Here is a 21,079-nt window from a genome sequence, read left to right on the forward strand (position 1 = left end):
AATTATATGAGTAACTATTTACTATTTTATTTTCTGTTTATTATTTATTTTCGAACTTATCATAAACCATTTAATCTGCCTAACTGAGATTTACAATGTGACCATAGCTTGCTTCATACCAACAATCTCTATGGGATCGACCCTTACTCACGTCAGGTATTACTTGGATGACCCAGTACACTTGCTGGTTAAATTGAATGGAGTTGTGATCACAAATTCCAATAGAGCCAATTTTTAAATTTCATACAAGTACAAGGAGTATAACTTTAAGGATCACAATTTCGTCCACCAAGTTTTTGGCGCCGTTGCCGGGGATTGTTCGAGTATGGACAACTGACGGTTCATCTTGTTGCTCAGATTAGGTAATTTTCTTTTAAAAAATTTTTCAAAAATCTTTTTCAAAATTTTTCTTTTATTTTTCGTTTTTCCAAACTTTATTTTCGAAAAAATTAATAAAAATCCAAAAATTAATAAAATCATAAAAATAAAAAAATTATTTTGTGTTTCTTGTTTGAGTCTTGAATCAATCTTTAAGTTTGGTGTCAATTGCATTCTTTGAAAATTTTTCTTGCATTTTTCGAAAAAAAAAAATCATGCATTCATAGTGTTCTTCATGATCTTCAAGTTGTTCTTGGTAAGTCCTCTTGTTTGATCTTGATGTTTTCTTATTTTGTGTTGTTTGTTGTTTTTCATATGCATTTTTTGTTTGTTAGAGTCCATGCATTAAAGATTTCTAAGTTTGGTGTCTTGCATGTTTTCTTTGCACCAAAAATTTTTCAAAAATATGTTCTTGATGTTCATCATGATCTTCAAAGTGTTCTTGGTGTTCATCTTGACATTCATAGTGTTCTTGCATGCATTAAGTGTTTTGATCCAATATTTTCATGTTTTGGGTCATATTTGTGTTTTTCTCTCTCATAATTAAAAATTCAAAAATAAAAAAAAAATATCGCTTCCTTATTTTTCTCATAATTTTTGAAAATTTGAGTTGACTTAGTCAAAAATTTTCAAAATTAGTTGTTTCTTACAAGTCAAGTCAAATTTTCAATTTTAAAAATCTTATCTTTTCAAAATCTTTTTCAAAAATTATATCTTTTTCATTTTTTTTCTATTTTTCGAAACGTTCAAAAATCTTTTTCAAAATATTTTCAAAATCTTTTTCTTATCTTTATATCAAAATTTTCGAAAACTCACTAACAATTAATGTGATTCAAAAATTTGAAGTTTGTTACTTTCTTGTTAAGAAAGGTTCAATCTTTAAGTTCTAGAATCTTATCTTGTAGTTTCTTGTTAGTGAAGTAAGTAATTTTAAATTTTTGAATTAAATCTTTTTATCTTTTATCTTATCCTTTTCAAAAATTTTATCTTTTTCAAAATTTGATTTCAAAATATCTTATCTAATTTCTTATCTTATAATCTTTTCAAATTTGATTTTAATATCTTTTTTTTTTCAACTAACTATTTGACTTTTTGTTTGTTTCTTATCTTTTTCAAAACCACCTAACTACTTTTCCCTCTCTAATTTTCGAAAATACCTCCCTCTTTTTCAAAAATTCTTTTTAATTAATTAATTGTTTCAAATTTTAACTTTAATTTTATTTCTTCCTTTAATTTTCGAAATTACTAACACATTTTTTTTAAAATTATTTTCGAATTTCTCTCCCCCTCATCTCTTTCTATTTATTTTATTTATTTACTAACACTTCTCTTCATCTCTTATCACCTCCCCTATCCTTACTCTTTATACAGACTATTCATTCTTCTTCACTCTTCCCCCCTTTCTCTTTCTACTAACATAAAGGAATCTCTATACTGTGACATAGAGGATTCCTCTTCTTTTCTTGTTTTCTTCTCTTTCATATGAGAAGGAACAAGGACAAGAGCACTCTTGTTGAAATTGATCCTGAACCTGAAAGGTCTCTGAAGAGGAAATTAAGAGAAGCTAAATTACAACAATCCAGAAGTAACCTTTAAGAAATTTTCGAACAGGAGAAGGAGATGGCAGCCGAACCCAATAATGATAATGCAAGGAGAATGCTTGGTGACTTCACAAAACCAACGTCCAAATTTGATGGAAGAAGCATCTCCATTCCTGCCATTGGAGCCAATAATTTTGAGCTTAAGCCTCAACTAGTTGCTTTAATGCAACAGAACTGCAAGTTTTATAGACTTCCATCTGAAGATCCTTACCAGTTTTTAACTGAGTTCTTGCAGATTTGTGAGACTGTTAAGACGAATGGAGTTGATCCTGAAGTCTACAGACTCATGGTTTTCCCTTTTGCTGTAAGAGACAGAGCTAGAATATGGTTGGATTCACAACCTAAGGATAGCCTGGACTCCTGGGATAAGCTGGTCACGGCTTTCTTGGATGAATTCTTTCCTCCTCAAAAGCTGAGCAAGCTTAGAATGGATGTTCAGACCTTCAAACAAAAAGATGGTGAATCCCTCTATGAAGCTTGGGAAAGATACAAGCAGTTGACCAAAAGGTGTCCATCTGACATGTTTTCAGAATGGACCATATTAGATATATTCTATTATGGTCTATCTGAGTTTTCGAAAATGTCATTGGACCATTCTACAGGTGGATCTATTCACCTAAAGAAAACGCCTGAAGAGGCTCAAGAACTTATTGACATGGTTGCAAATAACCAATTCATGTACACTTCTGAGAGGAATTCCGTGAATAATGGGATGCCTCATAGGAAGGGAGTTCTTGAAATTGATGCTCTGAATGCCATATTGGCTCAGAACAAAGTGTTGACTCAGCAAGTTAACATGATTTCTCAAAGTCTGAATGGATGGCAAAATGCATCCAACAGTACTAAAGAGGCAACCTCTGAAGAAGCTTATGATCCTGAGAACCCTGCAATAGCAGAGGTAAATTACATGGGTGAACCTTATGGAAACACCTATAATTCATCATGGAGAAATCATCCAAATTTCTCATGGAAGGATCAACAAAAGCCTCAACAAGGCTTTAACAATGGTGGATGCAATAGGCTGAGCAATAGCAAGCCTTTTCCATCATCTTCTCAGCAACAGACAGAGAATTCTGAACAAAACACTTCTAATTTAGCCAATCTAGTCTCTGATCTGTCAAAGGCCACTTTCAGTTTCATGAGTGAAACAAGATCCTCCATCAGAAATCTGGAGGCACAAGTGGGCCAGCTGAGTAAGAAAGTCATTAAAATTCCTCCCAGTATTCTCCCAAGCAATACAGAAGAGAATCCAAAAGGAGAGTGCAAGGCCATTGATGTAATCAATATGGCCGAATGCACAAGGGAGGAGGAGGACGAAAATCCTAGTAAGGAAGACCTCCTGGGACGTCTCTCAAGCAAGAAGGAGTTTCCTATTAAGGATCCAAAGGAATCTGAGGCTCATATAGAGACCATAGAGATTCCATTAAATCTCCTTCTACCATTCATGAGCTCTGAAGACTATTCTTCCTCTGAAGAGGATGAAGATGTGACTGGAGAGCAAGTTGCTCAATATTTAGGAGCTATCATGAAGCTGAATGCCAAGTTATTTGGTAACGAGACTTGGGAAAGTGAACCTCCCTTGCTCATTAGTGAACTAGATACCTGGATTCAGCAAATTTTACCTCAAAAGAGACAAGATCCTGGCAAGTTCTTAATACCTTGTACCATAGGCACCATGACCTTTGAAAAAAGCTCTATGTGATCTGGGGATCATTGAGGTACAACCTGCCTTATTCTCACTACAATTGGCAGACAAGTCATTGAGACAAGCTTATGGAATAGTAGAGGACGTGTTAGTAAAGGTTGAAGGCCTTTACATCCCTGCTGATTTCATAATCTTAGACACTAGGAAGGAAGAGGATGAATGCATCATCCCTGAAAGACCTTTCCTAGCTACAGCAGGAGCTGTGATAGACGTCAACAGAGGTGAATTAGTCCTTCAATTAAATGGGGACTACCTTGTGTTTAAGGCACATGGCCATCCTTCTGTGACAAAAGAGAGTAAGCATGAAGAGCTTCTCTCAGTTCAGAGTCAAGAAGAGCCCCCACAGTCAAACTCTAAGTTTGGTGTTGGGAGGCCACAACTAAACTCTAAGTTTGGTGTTAAGACCCCATATCCAAACTCTAAGTTTGGTGTTGGGACTATACAACATTGACCTGATCACCTTGTGGTTCCATGAGAGCCCACTGTCAAGCTATTGACATTAAAGAAGCGCTTGTTGGGAGGCAACCCAATTTTTATTTATCTAATTTTTATTTTATTTTATTTTATTATTATTTTGTGTTTTATTAGGTACATGATCATGTGGAGTCACGAAAAAAATATATAAAAATTAAAAACAGAATCAAAAACAGCAGAAGAAAAATCACACCCTGGAGGAAGGACAGACTAGCGTTTAACGCCAGTAAGGAGCATCTAGCTGGCATTCAACGCCAGAACAGAGCATGAATCTGGCGCTGAACGCTAGAAACAAGCAACATTCTGGCGTTTGAACGCCAGGAATGTGCCTTGAGAAAAGCTGGCGCTGAACGCCAGTAACAAGCATGGAACTGGCGTTCAACGCCAGAAACATGCTACATATGGGCGTTGAACGCCCAGAACATGCTTCACATGGGCGTTGAACGCCCAGAACGTGCATCACCTCGGCGTTTAAATGCCAGAATGGTATGCAAAGGCATTTTACATGCCTATTTGGTGCAGGGATGGAATTCTTTGACACCTCAGGATCTGTGGACCCCACAGGATCCCCACCTAACATATTCCCACCTTACCTCCTAATCCTATAACACTCTTCCCCATGTCACACTTTCCAACAACTTCAATCTCTGAATCTCTCCTCCCAATAAACACTCTTTCCCAAAACCCTTCACCAATCACTTCAATCTCTCTTCCCCATCACCTCTTCACCACTCACATCCATCCACTCTTCCCTATAAACCCCACCTACCTTCAAAATTCAAAAACACTTTCCCACCCAAACCCACCCTAAAATGGCCGAACCTGCCCTCTCCCCTTTCCCTATATAAACCCCTCAATTCCACTTCATTTTCACACAACACAACCCCCTCTTCTATACCTTGGCCAAAACCCACACTCCACCTTCTCCTCAATATTTTCTTCTTCTTCTTCTTCTCTTCTTTCTTCTCTTGCTCGAGGGCGAGCAATATTTTAAGTTTGGTGTGGTAAAAGCATAAGCTTTTTTATTTTTCCATTACCATCAATGGCACCTATGGCCGGAGAATCCTCTAGAAAAGGGAAGATAAAAGCTTCCACCTCCGAGTCATGGGAGATGGAAAGATTCATCTCCAAAAGCCATCAAGACCACTTCTATGATATTGTGGCAAAGAAGAAGGTGATCCCTGAGGTCCCTTTCAAGCTCAAAAAAAATGAGTATCCGGAGATCCGACATGAGATCCGAAGGAGAGGTTGGGAAGTCCTAACCAACCCCATGCAACAAGTCGAAATCTTAATGGTTCAAGAGTTCTATGCCAATGCATGGATCACTAGGAACCATGATCAAAGTATGAATCCGAGTCCAAAGAATTATCTCACAATGGTTCGGGGGAAATACTTAGATTTTAGTCCGGAAAATGTGAGGTTGGCGTTCCACTTGCCCATGATGCAAGGAGATGTACGCCCCTACACTAGAAGGGTCAACTTTAATCAAAGGTTGGACCAAGTTCTTATGGACATATGTGTGGAAGGAGCTCAATGGAAAAGAGACTCCAAAGGAAAGCCAGTTCAACTAAGAAGACTGGACCTCAAGCCTATGGCTAGAGGATGGTTGGAGTTCATTCAACGCTCCATCATTCCCACTAGCAACCGATCTGAAGTTATTGTAGATCGGGCCATCATGATTCATAGCATCATGATTGGAGAGAAAGTAGAAGTTCATGAAGTCATCTCCAATGAAATCTACAAAATAGCCGAAAAGCCCTCCACCATGGCAAGGCTAGCTTTTCCTCACCTTATTTGCCATCTATGTTACTCAGCTGGAGTTATCATAGAAGGAGACATCTCCATTGAAGAGGATAAGCTCATCACCAAGAAGAGGATAGAGCAAGCAAGAGAGACCCTCCACGGATCTCAAGAGATGCATGAGGAAGCTCATCATCAAGAAATCCCTGAGATGCCTCAAGGGATGCACTTTCCTCCCAACAACTATTGGGAACAACTCAACACTTCCTTAGAAGATTTGAGCCACAATGTGGAACAATTAAGGGTGGAACATCATGAGCACTCCATCATTCTCCATGAAATAAGAGAAGATCAAAGAGCAATGAGGGAGGAGCAACAAAGGCAAGGAAGGGACATAGAAGAGCTTAAGGACATTGTTGGTCCTTCAAGAAGAAGACGCCACTAAGGTGGATTCATTTCTTGTTCTTATTTCTTTCTGTTTTTCGGTTTCTATGTTATGTTTATCTATATTTTGTGTCTCTACTTCATGATCATTAGTATGTAGTAACCATGTCTTAAAGCTATGAATAAAATCCATTAATCCTTCACCTCTCTTAAATGAAAAATGTTTTAATTCAAAAGAACAAGAAGTACATGAATTTAGAATTTATCCTTGAATTTAGTTTAATTATATTGATGTGGTGACAATACTTTTTGTTTTTTGAATGAATGATTGAACAGTGCATATGTCTTTTGATATTGTTGTTTATGAATGTTAAAACTGTTGGCTCTTGAAAGAATGATGAACAAAGAAAAATGTTATTGATGATCTGAAAAATCATGAAATTGATTCTTGAGGCAAGAAAAAGCAGTGAATAGCAAAAGCTTGCGAAAAAAAATGGCGAAAATAAAAAATAGAAAGAAAAAGAAAAAGCAAGCAGAAAAAGCCAATAGCCCTTAAAACCAAAAGGCAAGGGTAAAAAGGATCCAAGGCTTTGAGCATCAATGGATAGGAGGGCCCAAGGAAATAAAATCCAGGCCTAAGCGGCTAAATCAAGCTGTCCCTAACCATGTGCTTGTGTCATGCAGGTCCAAGTGAAAAGCTTGAGACTGAGTGGTTAAAGTCGTGATCCAAAGCAAAAGAGTGTGCTTAAGAGCTCTGGACACCTCTAACTGGGGACTCTAGCAGAGCTAAGTCACAATCTGAAAAGGTTCACCCAGTTATGTGTCTGTGGCATTTATGTATCCGGTGGTAATACTGGAAAACAAAGTGCTTAGGGCCACGGCCAATACTCATAAGTAGCTGTGTTCAAGAATCAACATGCTTAACTAGGAAAGTCAATAACACTATCCAAAATTCTAAGTTCCTAGAGAAGCCAATCATTCTAAACTTCAAAGGAAAAAGTGAGATGCCAAAACTGTTCAGAAGCAAAAAGCTACAAGTCTCGCTCATCTAATTATAATTAATATTCATTGATATTCTGAATTTATAGTATATTCTCTTCTTTTTATCCTATTTGATTTTCAGTTGCATGGGGACAAGCAACAATTTAAGTTTGGTGTTGTGATGAGCGGATAATTTATACGCTTTTTGGCATTGTTTTTAGGTAATTTTTAGTAAGTTCAAGCTACTTTTAGGGATGTTTTCATTAGTTTTTATGTTAAATTCACATTTCTGGACTTTACTATGAGTTTGTGTATTTTTCTGTGATTTCAGGTAATTTCTGGCTGAAATTGAGGGACTTGAGCAAAACTCTGAAAAAGGCTGACAAAAGGACTGCTGATGCTGTTGGAATCTGACCTCCCTGCACTCGAAATGGATTTTCTGGAGCTACAGAACTCCAAATGGCGCGCTCTTAATGGCGTTGGAAAGTAGACATCTAGAGCTTTCCAGAAATATATAATAGTCTATACTTTATTCGAGAATTGATGACATAAAGTGGCGCTCAACGCCAAGTACATGCTGCTATCTGGAGTTAAACGCCAAAAACACGTCATAACCCGGAGTTGAACGCCAGAAACACGCTATAACTCGGCGTTCAACTCCAAGAGAAGCCTCAGCTTGTGGATAGATCAAGCTCAGCCCAAACATACACCAAGTGGGCCCGGAAGTGGATTTATGCATCAATTACTTACTCATGTAAACCCTAGTAGCTAGTCTAGTATAAATAGGATAAGTTACTATTGTATTAACATCTTTGATCTCAGTTTTATTTTATTCTTCATCTTAAGAGGCTATTGATCACATTTTATGGGGCTGGCCATTCGGCCATGCCTGAACCTTTCACTTATGTATTTTCAACGGTGGAGTTTCTACACACCATAAATTAAGGGTGTGGAGCTCTGCTGTACCTCAAGTTTCAATACAATTACCATTATTTTCTATTCAATTCTCTTTTATTCTTATTCCAAGATATATGTTACACTTCAACTTGATGAATGTGATGATCCGTGACAATCATCATCATTCTCACCTATGAACGCGCGTGACTGACAACCACTTCTGTTCTACCTTAGGCCGGGCGCATATCTCTTAGATTCCCCAACAGAATCTTCGTGGTATAAGCTAGATAGATGGCGGCATTCATGGGAATCCGGAAAGTCTAACCTTCTCTGTGGTATTCCGAGTAGGATTCCGGGAATCCGGAAAGTCTAACCTTGTCTGTGGCATTCCGAGTAGGATTCCGGTATTGAATGACTGTGACGAGTTTCAAACTCCTGAAGGCTGGGCGTTAGTGACAGGCGCAAAAGAATCAAGGGATTCTATTCCAACCTGATTGAGAACCGACAGATGATTAGCCGTGCTGTGACAGAGCATTTGGACCATTTTCACTAAGAGGATGGGATGTAGCCATCGACAAGGGTGATGCCTCCAGACGATTAGCCATGCAGTGACAGCGCATAGGACCATTTTCCCAAGAGGATGAAAAGTAGCCATTGACGACGGTGATGCCCTACATACAGCTTGCCATGGAAAGGAGTAAGAAGGATTGGATGAATGTAATAAGAAAGTAGAGATTCGAGAGGATTCTAGCATCTCCACACGCCTATCTGAAATTCCCACCATGGAATTATATGAGTAACTATTTACTATTTTATTTTATGTTTATTATTTATTTTCAAACTTATCATAAACCATTTAATCTGCCTAACTGAGATTTACAAGGTGACCATAGCTTGCTTCATACCAACAATCTCTGTGGGATCGACCCTTACTCACGTAAGGTATTACTTGGATGACCCAGTACACTTGCTGGTTAAGTTGAATGGAGTTGTGATCATAAATTCCAATAGAGCCAATTTTTAAATTCCATACAAGTACAAGGAGTACAACTTTAAGGATCACAATTTCGTCCACCAAGTTTTTGGCGCCGTTGCCGGGGATTGTTCGAGTATGGACAACTGACGGTTCATCTTGTTGCTCAGATTAGGTAATTTTCTTTTCAAAAATTTTTCAAAAATCTTTTTCAAAATTTTTCTTTTATTTTTCGTTTTTCCAAACTTTATTTTCGAAAAAATTAATAAAAATCCAAAAAATTAATAAAATCATAAAAATAAAAAAAATTATTTTGTCTTTCTTGTTTGAGTCTTGAGTCAATATCATTCATAACCATTTGAATCTGCCTGACTAAGATTTACAAGGGGACCATAGCTTGCTTTATACCAACAATCTCCGTGGGATCGACCCTTACTCGCTTAAGGTTTATTACTTGGACGACCCAGTGCACTTGCTGGTTAGTTCTGCGAAGTTGTGATAAAAAGTTTAGATTGCAATTAAGCGTACCATGTTGATGGCGCCATTGATGATCACAATTTTGTGCACCACTTCGGTTGACTTGGTTCGACTTCTGAACGTCGGCCAGTCTTTATGTTATTATATTAGCTATCCGTAAGACCTCGTCAGGTTCTTTTTGGATTGCTTTCGATAACTTCTTACATTATTCTGTGTTCATTTTTGCCGATTTGTAGAAAATGGTTGGCGTCTTTAGATCGTCCTTTGGGTGAATCGCGTTTTCACCTTTATCGAACGATTGTCTTTATCGTGGTCGCGTAGTGAATTTGTTTTTCACTTTCTGCCGACCTGTTGCTTTATAATCAGACGATGAATACTTCAGATTAATGCATCTTGGAATTTTGTAGAATATCTAAATAAACTTTATTCAAAGAAAAAATGCAAATATATACATGTGGGAGTTTCCTTGTCCCTTTAAGTCGGGTATGATCTAGGTTTCTACATGGTGCCTCATTAAAAAACCTTTTCAGGAAAAAGAGCGCATCCATTTAGTGAGATCCTTTACCTTTTCTAACTGTAGTACCTTCTTAGGTTGCAGGCGTGCCATGATCAGGAAAACTCTCGTCCATCAAGCTCGGACAGTCTGTAGTAGCCCTTCCCCAGTACTTCAATGACTCGGTAGGGTCCTTTTCAGTTTGCTGCCAGCTTTCCTTCTCCGGGTCGAGTTGTTCCAATGTCATTTCTGATTAGGATGAGATCATTCTCTGCAAAACTTCTCGACACTACCTTTTGATTATATCTGGAAGCCATTCGTCGCTTTAGAGCTTCTTCCCTGATCCGAGCTCTTTCTTGGATTTCAGGTAACAAGTCGAGCTCTTCTCTCTGAAGTTGGGAGTTTGCTTGCTCATTGTAGTGGACTACTCGGGGAGATCCTTCTTCGATTTCTATTTGAATCATTGCTTTCGCTCCGTATGCCAGTCGAAATGGTGATTCATTTGTAGTAGAATGGGGGGTTGTTCGATACGCCCATAGGACTTGTGGAAGTTCCTCGGCCCAAGCTTCCTTTGCTTCTTGTAGCCTCCGCTTTAGTCTGGCCAATATGACTTTGTTGGCCGCTTCGGCTTGTCCATTGGCTTGGGGGTGTTCGACGGAGGTGAACTGGTGTTTTATGTTCAAGTCGGCCACCAATTTTCTGAAGCCTGCCTCTGTAAATTGGGTACCGTTGTCCATGGTGATGGAGTATTGTACCCCAAACCTCGTAATAATGTTCCTATATAGGAATTTTTGACTTCTTTGAGCGGTGGCGTTGGCTAGGGGTTCTGCCTCGATCCATTTTGTGAAATAGTCTACTCCTACTATGAGGAATTTTACTTGTCCCAATCCCTGTGGGAAGGGTCCGAGAAGGTCGAGTCCCCATTTCGCAAATGGCCAGGGTGAGGTCACGCTGATGAGCTTTTCTGGTGGGGCAATGTGAAAATTGGCATGCTTTTGGCATGGTGGGCATGTCCTCACAAATTCTGTAGCCTCCTTTTGTAGATTGGCTAATAAAATCCTGCCTGGAGTATCTTTTTGGTGAGAGCTTGCACTCCGGGATGATTACCACAATTGCCGCTGTGCACTTCCTCCAAGACTTCCTTTGTGTTGGAAGTCGGTACGCATTTTAGTAAAGGTGTTGATATCCCTCTTTTGTATAGTGTGTTGTTTATGATAGTGTAGTACTGTGCCTCCCTTTTCAGCCTCTTTGCCTCCTTTTCATCTGTAGGGAGTGCTTCTGCTTTGAGGTAGTTTATTATGGGGGTCATCCATCCTTGATCCCGACCTATTATGGCTAGGACTTTTTCTTCTTCCGCTATTGACGGGTTCTGTAGTATCTCCTGGATGAGGCTTCTGTTGTTGCCCCCTGGTTTGGTGCTGGCTAATTTTGAAAGGGCGTCAGCTCGGGCATTTTGCTCACGAGGTATGTGATAGATTCTATATTCCCCGAGTTGTCCGAGTTGTTCTTTGGTTTTATCCAAATATTTTTTTATAGTCGGATCTTTGGCTTGGTAGCTTCCTGTTATTTGTGAGGTGATGACTTGTGAGTCACTGTAGATGTTGAGTTTCTGAGCTCCAACCTCCCTAGCCAGCTTCAAACCTGCTAATAGTGCTTCGTATTCTGCCTGGTTGTTCGAGGCCGGGAATCTGAATTTAAGGGAGAGCTCAAGTTGAGTTCCTAGGTTGGTTTCGATTATCACACCCGCACCGCTTCCTGTTTTATTCGAGGATCCGTCCACGTATATGTTCTATTCTATGGGGATTTCCGGGGTGTCTGTGAATTCTGCGATGAAGTCGGCCAGGTGTTGTGATTTGATGGCTGTCCGCACCTCGTATTGGAGGTCGAACTCAGACAACTCAATTGCCCATTGTAGGATTCTTCCCGCTAGATCTGTTTTCTGCAATATCCCTTTTATGGGTTGGTTGGTCCAAACTTTAATGGTATGCGCTTGGAAATATGGGCGAAGCCGCCGGGATGTGAGGATCAGAGCGTAGGCAAACTTTTCTATTTTCTGGTAGTTCAGCTCAGATCCCTGTAGCGCTTTGCTGATGAAGTAGACGGGTTTTTGCCCATGTTCGTTTTCTCTGACTAGTGCTGAGGCTATTGCCCGGCTCTCTACTGCGAGATATAATATGAGCGGTTCTCCTTCTCGTGGCCGAGATAGGATAGGTGGCCGTCCTAAGAACTCTTTGAAGTCTCGGAAGGCTTGCTCACATTCTGTCGTCCATTCGAACTGTTTTCCCTTTCTTAAAGTAGCATAGAAGGGAAGAGATCTTATCGCAGCTCCTGCTAAGAATCGGGATAGAGCGGCTAGCCTCCCGTTGAGTTGTTGTACTTCTTTGACACAAGTTGGGCTCTTCATGTTGAGTATGGCTTGACACTTGTCTGGATTTGCTTCAATCCCCCTTTGTGTGAGTGGTGCGCGAAATTGTGAACAATACTTTTCACAACTCTCATAATCCCCGGTAATGAACCCCAAAAACTTGGTGTTCAATACCATGGCATAAACACAACTTTGCACAACTAACCAGCAAGTGCACTGGGTCGTCCAAGTAATAAACCTTACGCGAGTAAGGGTCGATCCCACGGAGATTGTTGGTATGAAGCAAGCTATGGTCATCTTGTAAATCTTAGTCAGGCAAACTCAAATGGATATGGTGATATACGAATAAAACATAAAGATAAAGATAGAGATACTTATGTAATTCATTGGTGGGAATTTCAGATAAGCGCATGAAGATGTTGTGTCCCTTCCGTCTCTCTGCTTTCCTACTGTCTTCATCCAATCCTTCTTACTCCTTTCCATGGCAAGCTTATGCAAGGGTTTCACCGTTGTCAGTGGCTACCTCCCATCCTCTCAGTGGAAATGTTCAACGCACCCTGTCACGGCACGGCTATCCATCTGTCGGTTCTCGATCAGGCCGGAATAGAATCCAGTGATTCTTTTGCGTCTGTCACTAACGCCCCGCCTTCAGGAGTTTGAAGCACGTCACAGTCATTCAATCATTGAATCCTACTCAGAATACCACAGACAAGGTTAGACCTTCCGGATTCTCTTGAATGCCGCCATCAGTTCTAGCCTATACCACGAAGACTCTGATCTCACGGAATGGCTGGCTCGGTTGTCAGGCGATCAACCATGCATCGTGTATCAGGAATCCAAGAGATATTCACCCAATCTAAGGTAGAACGGAGGTGGTTGTCAGTCACACGTTCATAGGTGAGAATGATGATGAGTGTCACGGATCATCACATTCATCAAGTTGAAGAACAAGTGATATCTTAGAACAAGAACAAGCGGAATTGAATAGAAGAATAATAGTAATTGCATTAATACTCGAGGTACAGCAGAGCTCCACACCTTAATCTATGGTGTGTAGAAACTCCACCGTTGAAAATACATAAGAACAAGGTCTAGACATGGCCGAATGGCCAGCCTCTCAATGATCTAAGATAGCCTAAGGACAAAGATAGCTACCAAGATCTCTCAATACAATAGTAAAAGGTCCTATTTATAGGGAACTAGTAGCCTAAGGTTTACAGAGATGAGTAAATGACATAAAAATCCACTTCCAGGCCCACTTGGTGTGTGCTTGGGCTGAGCAATGAAGCATTTTTGTGTAGAGACTCTTCTTGGAGTTAAACGCCAGCTTTTGTGCCAGTTTGGGCGTTTAACTCCCATTTTGGTGCCAGTTCCGGCGTTTAACGCTGGAATTTCTGAAGGTGACTTTGAATGCCGGTTTGGGCCATCAAATCTTGGGAAAAGTATGGACTATCATATATTGCTGGAAAGCCCAGGATGTCTACTTTTCAACGCCGTTGAGAGCGCGCCAATGGGGCATCTGTAGCTCCAGAAAATCCACTTCGAGTGCAGGGAGGTCAGAATCCAACAGCATCTGCAGTCCTTTTCAGTCTTTGAATCAGATTTTTGCTCAGGTCCCTCAATTTCAGCCAGAAAATACCTGAAATCACAGAAAAACACACAAACTCATAGTAAAGTCCAGAAAAGTGAATTTTAACTAAAAAATAATAAAAATATACTAAAAACTAAACCAAATATACTAAAAACATACTAAAAACAATGCCAAAAGGCGTACAAATTATCCGCTCATCACAACACCAAACTTAAATTGTTGCTTGTCCTCAAGCAACTGAAAATTAAATAAGATAAAAAGAAGAGAATATGGAATGAATTCCAAAAACATCTATGAAGATCAGTATTAATTAGATGAGCGGGGCTTTTAGCTTTTTGCCTCTGAACAGTTTTGGCATCTCACTCTATCCTTTGAAACTCAGAATGATTGGCTTCTTTAGGAACTCAGAATCCAGATAGTATTATTGATTCTCCTAGCTAAGTATAATGATTCTTGAACACAGCTACTTATTGAGTCTTGGCTGTGGCCCAAAGCACTCTGTCTTCCAGTATTACCACCGGATACATACATGCCACACACACATAATTGGGTGAACCTTTTCAGATTGTGACTCAGCTTTGCTAAAGTCCCCAATTAGAGGTGTCCAGGGTTCTTAAGCACACTCTTTTTGCCTTGAATCACAACTTTATTTCTTTCTTTTTCTTTCTCTCTTTTTTTTCGTCTTTCTCTTTCTCTTTCTTTTTTTTTCTGTTGTATTCACTGCTTTTTTGCTTCAAGAATCATTTTTATGATTTTTCAGATCCTCAGTAACATGTCTCCTTTTTCATCATTCTTTCAAGAGCCAACATTCATGAATCACAAATTCAAAAGACATATGCACTGTTTAAGCATGCATTCAGAAAACAAAAGTGTTGCCACCACATCAAAATAATTAAACTGTTATAAAATTCAAAATTCATGCAATTCTTTTTCCTTTTCAATTAAGAACATTTTTTTTTCAAGAAAGGTGATGGATTCATAGGACATTCATAACTTTAAGGCATAGACACTTAAGACACTAATGATCATAAGACACAAACATGGATAAACATAAGCATGAAAATTCGAAAAACAAGAAAATAAAGAACAAAGAGATTAAAGAACGGGTCCACCTTAGTGATGGCTGCTTGTTCTTCCTCTTGAAGATCTTATGGAGTGCTTGAGCTCCTCAATGTCTCTTCCTTGTCTTTGTTGCTCCTCTCTCATGATTCTTTGATCTTCTCTAATTTCATGGAGGAGGATGGAATGTTCTTGGTGCTCCACCCTTAGTTGTCCCATGTTGGAACTCAATTCTCCTAGGGAGGTGTTCAGTTGCTCCCAATAGTCTTGTGGAGGAAAGTGCATCCCTTGAGGCATCTCAGGGATCTCATGATGAGAGGGGTCTCTTGTTTGCTCCATCCTTTTCTTAGTGATGGGATTATCCTCATCAATGGGGGTGTCTCCTTCTATGTCAACTCCAACTGAATAACAGAGGTGACAAATGAGGTGAGGAAAGGCTAACCTTTCCAAGGTGGAGGACTTGTCCGCCACCTTATAGAGTTCTTGGGCTATAACCTCATGAACTTCCACTTCTTCTCCAATCATGATGCTATGAATCATGATGGCCCGGTCTAGAGTAACTTCAGACCGGTTGCTAGTGGGAATGATTAAGCGTTGGATAAACTTCAACCATCCTCTAGCCATGGGCTTGAGGTCATGCCTTCTTAGTTGAACCGGCTTCCCTCTTGAATCTCTCTTCCATTGGGTGCCCTCTTCACAAATGTCAGTGAGGACTTGGTCCAACCTTTGATCAAAGTTGACCCTTCTAGTGTAAGGATGTTCATCTCCTTGCATCATAGGCAAGTTGAATGCCAACCTTACATTTTCCGGACTAAAATCCAAGTATTTTCCCCGAACCATAGTAAGCCAATTCTTTGGATCCGGGTTCACACTTTGATCATGGTTCTTGGTGATCCATGCATTGGCATAGAACTCTTGAACCATTAAGATTCCGACTTGTTGGATGGGGTTGGTAAGAACTTCCCAACCTCTTCTTCGGATCTCATGTCGGATCTCCGGATATTCACTCTTTTTGAGTGAAAAAGGGACCTCGGGGATCACCTTCTTCAAGGCCACAACTTCATAGAAGTGGTCTTGATGCACCCTTGAGATGAATCTCTCCATCTCCCATGACTCGGAGGTGGAAGCTTTTGCCTTCCCTTTCCTCTTTCTAGAGGTTTCTCCAGCCTTGGATGCCATAAATGGTTATGGAAAAACAAAAAGCAATGCTTTTACCACACCAAACTTAAAAGGTTTGCTCGTCCTCGAGCAAAAGAAGAAAGAAGAGAGTAGAAGAAGAAGAAATGAGGAAGAAGGGAATGGCTTTGTGTTTGGCCAAAGAGGGGAAGAAATGGTGTTTAGGTTGTGGGAAAATGAAGGAGTGAAGATGGGTATATATAGGAGTGGGGGAAGGGTCATGGTTCGGCTATGGGAGGGTGAGTTTGGGAGGGAAAGTGGTTTGAATTTGAAGGTGAGGTAGGTGGGGTTTTATGAAGGATGGATGTGAGTGGTGAAGAGAAAGATGGGATTTGATAGGTGAAGGGTGAAGAAGAGAGAGAGTGGTGGGGTTGGTGGGGATCCTGTGGGGTCCACAGATCCTGAGGTGTCAAGGAAAAGTCATCCCTGCACCAAATGGCATGCAAAAATGCGTTTTGAGTCAATTCTGGCGTTAAACGCCGGGCTGGTGCCCATTTCTGGCGTTTAACGCCAAGTTCTTGCCCTTTTCTGGCGTTTAACGCCAGTCTGGTGCCCCTTTCTGGCGTTAAACGCCCAGAATGGTGCCAGACTGGGCGTTAAACACCCATCTGCTAGCCTTACTGGCGTTTAAACGCCAGTAGGTTCTTCCTCCAGGGTGTGCTATTTTTCTTCCTGTTTTTCATTCTGTTTTTGCTTTTTCAATTGATTTTGTGACTTCTCATAATCATCAACCTACAAAATAAAATAAAATAACAAAGGAAAATATATAAAATATAACATTGGGTTGCCTCCCAACAAGCGCTTCTTTAATGTCAGTAGCTTGACAGAGGGCTCTCATGGAGCCTCACATTTTCTCAGAGCAATGTTGGAACCTCCCAACACCAAACTTAGAGTTTGAATGTGGGGGTTCAACACCAAACTTAGAGTTTGGTTGTGGCCTCCCAACACCAAACTTAGAGTTTGACTGTGGGGGCTCTGTTTGACTCTGATTTGAAAGAAGCTCTTCATGCTTCCTCTCCATGGTGACAGAGGGATATCCTTGAGCCTTAAACACAAAGGATTCTTCATTCACTTGAATAATCAGTTCACCTCCATCAACATCAATCACAGCTTTTGCTGTGGCTAGGAAGGGTCTGCCAAGGATGATAGACTCATCCATGCACTTTCCAGTCTCTAGGACTATGAAATCAGCAGGGATGTAATGGTCTTCAATTTTCACCAGAACATCCTCTACAAGTCCATAAGCTTGTTTTCTTGAATTGTTTGCCATCTCTAGTGAGATTCTTGCAGCTTGTACCTCAAAGATCCCTAGCTTCTCCATTACAGAGAGAGGCATGAGGTTTACACTTGACCCTAAGTCACACAGAGCCTTCTTGAAGGTCAATGTGCCTATGGTACAAGGTATGGAGAACTTCCCAGGGTCCTGCCTCTTTTGAGGAAATTTCTGCCTAGACAAGTCATCCAATTCTTTGGTGAGCAAAGGAGGTTCGTTCTCCCAAGTCTCATTTCCAAATAACTTGTCATTTAGCTTCATGATTGCTCCAAGGTATTTAGCAACTTGCTCTTCAGTGACATACTCATCCTCTTCAGAGGAGGAATACTCACCAGAGCTCATGAAAGACAGAAGTAATTCCAATGGAATCTCTATGGTCTCATTTTGAGCCTCAGATTCCCATGGTTCCTCATTAGGGAACTCATTGGAGGCTAGTGCACGCCCATTGAGGTCTTCCTCAATGGCGTTCACTTCCTCTCCTTCCTCTCCAAATTCGGCCATGTTGATGGCCTTGCACTCTCCTTTTGGATTTTCTTCTGTATTGCTTGGAAGAGTACTAGGAGGGAGTTCAGTAATTTTCTTGCACAGCTGTCCCACTTGTGCCTCCAAATTCCTAATGGAGGACCTTGTTTCAGTCATGAAACTTTGAGTGGTTTTGATTAGATCAGAGACCATGGTTGCTAAGTCAGAGTGGTTCTGCTTAGAATTCTCTATCTGTTGTTGAGAAGATGATGGAAAAGGCTTGCCATTGCTAAACCTGTTTCTTCCACCATTATTGTTGTTGAAACCTTGTTGAGGTCTCTGTTGATCCTTCCATGAGAGATTTGGGTGATTTCTCCATGAAGAATTATAGGTGTTTCCATAGGGTTCTCCCATGTAATTCACCTCTTCCATTGAAGGGTTCTCAGGATCATAAGCTTCTTCTTCAGATGAAGCATCCTTAGTACTGCTTGGTGCATTTTGCATTCCAGACAGACTTTGAGAAATCAAATTGACTTGTTGAGTCAATATCTTGTTCTGAGCCAGAATGGCATTCAGAGTATCAATCTCAAGAACTCCTTTCTTCTGATTAGTCCCATTGTTCACAGGATTCCTTTCAGAAGTGTACATGAATTGGTTATTTGCAACCATTTCAATTAGTTCTTGAGCTTTTGTAGGCGTCTTCTTCAGATGAAGAGATCCTCCAGTAGAGCTATCCAAAGATATCTTTGATTGTTCAGAGAGACCATCATAGAAAATACCTATGATGCTCCATTCAGAAAGCATGTCAGAAGGACATTTTCTGATCAATTGTTTGTATCTTTCCCAAGCTTCATAGAGGGATTCTCCATCCTTCTGTCTGAAGGTTTGGACTTCCACTCTAAGCTTACTCAATTTTTGAGGTGGAAAGAACTTTGCCAAGAAGGCATTGACTAGCTTTTCCCATGAGTCCAGGCTTTCTTTAGGTTGTGAGTCCAACCATGTCCTAGCTCTGTCTCTTACAGCAAAAGGGAATAGCATAAGTCTGTAGACCTCAGGGTTAACCCCATTAGTCTTGACAGTGTCACAGATTTGCAAGAATTCAGCTAAGAACTGATGAGGATCTTCCAATGGAAGTCCATGGAACTTGCAATTCTGTTGCATTAGAGAAACTAATTGAGGCTTAAGCTCAAAGTTGTTTGCTCCAATGGCAGGGATAGAGATGCTTCTCCCATAGAAGTCGGGAGTAGGTGCAGTAAAGTCACCCAGCACCTTCCTTGCATTGTTGGCATTGTTGTTCTTTTCGGCTGCCATGTGTTCTTCTTCTTTGAAGATTTCTGTTAAGTCCTCTACAGAGAGTTATGCTTTAGCTTCTCTTAGCTTTCGCTTCAAGTTCCTTTCAAGTTCAGGATCAGCTTCAACAAGAATGCTTTTGTCTTTGTTCCTGCTCATATGAAAAAGAAGAGAACAAGAAAATGTGGAATCCTCTATGTCACAGTATAGAGATTCCTTGAGGTGTCAGAGGAAAAGAAAAATAGAAGGAAGAAGGAGAAGAATTCGAACTTAGCCAGACAGAGTTCGAATTGTGCATTGAGGAGGAGTGGTACTCCATAAATAGAAGGATGTGAGAAGAGGGGAAGAGCTTTTTCGAAAATTAAGTTAAAAAGATTTTTTTAAAAAACAAATTTTGAAAAACTTTAATTGATTTTCGAAAATCAAGAGTGGGAAAGAAATCAAGTAATTTTTGAAAAAGACTTTGAAATTAGAAATCAAAAAGATATGATTGAAAACTATTTTGAAAAAGATGTGATTAAAAAGATATGATTGAGAAGATATGATTTGAAAACAATTTTAAAAAGATTTGATTTTAAAAAATTAATAACTTGGCTATCAAGAAAAGATATGATTCAAACATTAAACCTTTCTTAACAGAAAAGGCAACATACTTGAAATGTTGAATCAAATCATTAATTGATAGCAAGTATCTTTGAAAAAGGAAAGAAATTGATTTTGAAAACATTTGATTGAAAAGATATGATTTGAAAAAGATTTGATTTTGAAAAACTTTGAAAACTTGAAAAAAATTGATTTGAAAACAAAATCCTCCCCCTTGTGCCATCCTGGCGTTAAACGCCCAGGATGGTGCACATTCTGGCGTTTAACGCCCAATGCACTACCTTTTTGGGCGTTAAACGCCCAACCAGGCACCCTGGCTGGCGTTTAAACGCCAGTCTGTCCTTCTTCACTGGGCGTTTTGAACGCCCAGCTTTTTCTGTGTAATTCCTCTGCTGCATGTTCTGAATCTTCAGTTCCCTGTACTATTGACTTGAAAATAGAACCAAGATCAAATAAACAATGCATGCAAGACACCAAACTTAAAATTAGACACTTGACTCAAACAAGAAACATAAAATATTTTTGGTTTTTATGATTTTGAAATTTTTTTTTTGATTTTTCGAAAATTATATGGAAATAGAAAATAAAGGTTTCAGAATTCTTAATTTGGATTCCAGGAATCATTGCAATGCTAGTCTAAGACTCCGGTCCAGGAATTAGACATGGCTTCACAGCCAGCCAAGCTTTCAAAGAAAGCTTTGGTCCAAAACACTAGACATGGCCAATGGCCAGCCAAGCCTTAGCAGATCATTGCTCCAATAGCAAGATTGATAGAGATCAACAAGCTCTTGTAATGATCAGTTGAAACCTCGGTCCAATAAGATTAGACATGGCTTCACAGCCAGCCAGACTTCAACAGATCATCATGAAACTCTAGAACTCATTCTTAAGAATTCTGAAAAATACCTAATCTAAGCAACAAGATGAACCGTCAGTTGTCCATACACGAAACAATCCCCGGCAACGGCGCCAAAAACTTGGTGCGCGAAATTGTGAACAATACTTTTCACAACTCTCATAATCCCCGGTAATGAACCCCAAAAACTTGGTGTTCAATACCATGGCATAAACACAACTTCGCACAACTAACCAGCAAGTGCACTGGGTCGTCCAAGTAATAAACCTTACGCGAGTAAGGGTCGATCCCACGGAGATTG

The 21,079-nt window shown here is 39.9% G+C and overlaps 2 non-coding genes across 2 annotated transcripts; one reads left to right on the forward strand and one right to left on the reverse strand.

Moving 5' to 3' along the window:
- Positions 1-2,397: 2,397 nt before the first annotated feature.
- LOC130942922 (small nucleolar RNA R71) lies at positions 2,398-2,501 on the reverse strand. Its single transcript, XR_009071467.1, has one exon. It is a non-coding gene; the product is annotated as a small nucleolar RNA R71 (small nucleolar RNA).
- A 16,326-nt stretch (positions 2,502-18,827) lies between these two features.
- On the forward strand, positions 18,828-18,935 carry LOC130942891 (small nucleolar RNA R71). The gene has a single exon (XR_009071437.1). It is a non-coding gene; the product is annotated as a small nucleolar RNA R71 (small nucleolar RNA).
- The last annotated feature ends 2,144 nt before the right edge of the window (positions 18,936-21,079 follow it).

Source organism: Arachis stenosperma, chromosome 7 (genome assembly GCF_014773155.1).
Source record: "Arachis stenosperma cultivar V10309 chromosome 7, arast.V10309.gnm1.PFL2, whole genome shotgun sequence".
Classification (NCBI taxonomy): Eukaryota; Viridiplantae; Streptophyta; class Magnoliopsida; order Fabales; family Fabaceae; genus Arachis; species Arachis stenosperma.